Genomic DNA, 2,500 nt, shown 5'->3' on the forward strand with positions numbered 1-2,500 from the left:
GTATTTATTTCCGACCTGTTTCCTGTACGGCTTATGCAGGAAGGAGTGGAGGGTGGGGAGAGAGCCTTCTGTCTTGCTGTCCTTTTCTTCTACTACTACCTTAGTAGTCCTAGATCAGGTCAACTCGTGAGGACCTCAGGGTCTTTTGTGGCCTGTATATGTAATACTCTCTCTCTCTTTTTTTTTTTTTTTTTTTTTTTTTATTTAAACAAAATTTACATCAGGCTTAAAACAACACGTTTTTTATGCTGTTATTTGAAAAGCCTATACTTAAATGTAAAGAAGAAAATATATACAAAAAGTAAACTCATCCTACTATATACTCGTATATATAGACATGATTAACACAGCACTAGTGTGGGGGGTTGTGTTTTACGCCACCTGTGTGCAGCCACTTTCACTTGCTGGAGTGTCATTGTCTGTGTATCACTCGTGGCTGCCGTAAACACATTCCACAGTCTGGAGGTTCTAGCTGTGTAAGAGCGCTGGTGCTGCCTCGAGTAAGATCGAGGCACTTGCACCAGCATGTCATTGGAGGTGGTGGTCCTGGACTCCCTCTGGACAGCTCGTGGTGGGAGCCTTATCGAGCTGAGATGAGGGACCTCCAGAACCCGGGCCTTGTGCTGGACCACCAGTGCCGACACGTCCCGCCGATGCTCCAGCGACGTGACTCCGGTCTGCTCCTCCTGCTGCTGCTGCTGCTGCTGCTGCTGCTGTCCGTCCATCCCCACCAAGCGCAGGGCACGGCGTTGCACAGCATCCAGTCTCTGCAAGTGGGTGGGGGCACTCGACATCCAGGACAAGGCACTGTACTCCATACAAGGCCGTATCTGAGCCTTGTACAGTGTGAGGATGCCCCGGGAGTCGAGGTTTCCTGACATCCGACGCAGTGCAGAGACTCGCTGGGAGACCTGGTGGGCAACAGCAGCAACATGGCGGTCAAAGCGCAGGCCACAGTCCACTGTCACTCCCAGCAACTTGACGTGTTCCTGGAGGGGAAGTGTCTGGCCTCCAAAAATCAGACAGCCTGAGACGGCTGGGGAGGCAGCTGGGGACCGTGAGATGACCATGGCCTGCGTCTTTTCTGGAGCGAAGCTGACTTGCCACGCCTCTCCCCACTCCATCACCAGCCTGAGCTGCCTATTTAGCTCTCTAACGGCTCGCTGACTGTCGGAGCGGCAGTAGGAGCGGGAGAGATTGCAGTCGTCGGCGTATGCAAGCAGAGTCGGGATTTGCCGCAGGAGGTCATCGATGTATATGTTCCACAGGATCGGGCCCAACACTGAACCCTGTGGAACTGAGGCCTGTATAGGTAACGGCTGGGATGCCTGTCCATTGATGACTACCCGGAGGGTTCTCCCCTGGAGGTAGTCCTCGAGCAGTGCAAGGAGGTTGCCCTGGATACCCTTGGCGCAAAGCTTTTTTACAAGCCCCGCGTGCCAGACCCTATCAAAGGCCCCAGCAATGTCCAGGGCCACCACAAGAGTATCCAGACCTTCGTCCAGGGCATCCTGCCAGCCTTGGGAGAGGAGGGTGAGGAGGTCCGCTGTTGAGCGGCCAGGCCGGAAGCCGAACTGTCTGTCTGAGAGGAGGCGGTGCTCACTCAGGTGATGACAGATGACACCTGCCACCACCTGCTCCAGCAACTTGCCCACCACGGAGAGCAGCGAGATGGGTCTGTAGTTGCTGGGCTCAGACTTTGAGTTCTTCTTGTGGGCTGGTACCACTCGCGCCTCCTTCCATATAGAGGGCCACCTGTGCTCCATCAGGCAGGCCCTGAAGACGCTGGTGAGAGGACCTCTCTCTCTCTCTCTCTCTCTCTCTCTCTCTCTCTCTCTCTCTCTCTCTCTCTCTCTCTCTCTCTCTCTCTCTCTCTCTCTCTCTCTCTCTCTCTCTCTCTCTCTCTCTCTCTCTCTCTCTCTCTCTCTCTCCTTACCTTTCTTTTCGTTGTTCATTAGAGTTTTCATGTATTTTCCTTTTTTTCCTTCCTTCTCTTCTCTCCCGTCGTATGCTACCATTTCTCATCCTCAGTAATATCCTCTCCTCCCCTCTCTCATCTTCTTCACCCCTCTGTATAAACAAACAGCCTACTGGGGACCTGTTGCGGTTTGTCTTTCTTTGTATTTCTTTGTGTTTGTATTCCCATTCTTTTTCTCTATTTCCTTCTCTCCTCTCCTCTCCTGTCCGCTCATCTGCTTTTCTCTACTCCCCTCTCCTATTCACTCCTCTCATGTCCCTCATCTCCTCTTCCACGCCCTTTCCTCTCCCTGTGTTCTCGTGTCTGGCAGGTGACGGGACTCGGGCGGGGAAGCGAATTAATGCAGCGACCATTAATACGGCGCTAGGCTGAAAACTGCGCGCCGTGCATCACACTGCCCTTGTTACCTGACGAACGAGGCCATTCCCCGCCCTGTGTTACTCACTGTTGGCTGGTTGGCTGGGTTAGGTTACTGTGTGTGTAGTGCGTGTGTCTGTGTGTGTGTAGGTTAGGTGAAAATAG

At 53.0% G+C, this 2,500-nt stretch overlaps 1 long non-coding RNA gene across 3 annotated transcripts in view; it reads left to right on the top strand.

Annotated features, from left to right (window-relative positions):
• LOC135116364 (uncharacterized) overlaps window positions 1–2,500 on the top strand; it is a 234,714-nt gene that overhangs the window by 179,515 nt on the left and 52,699 nt on the right. The window lies entirely within an intron of this gene.

This window comes from Scylla paramamosain, chromosome 31 (assembly GCF_035594125.1).
Source record: "Scylla paramamosain isolate STU-SP2022 chromosome 31, ASM3559412v1, whole genome shotgun sequence".
NCBI classification, from domain to species: domain Eukaryota; kingdom Metazoa; phylum Arthropoda; class Malacostraca; order Decapoda; family Portunidae; genus Scylla; species Scylla paramamosain.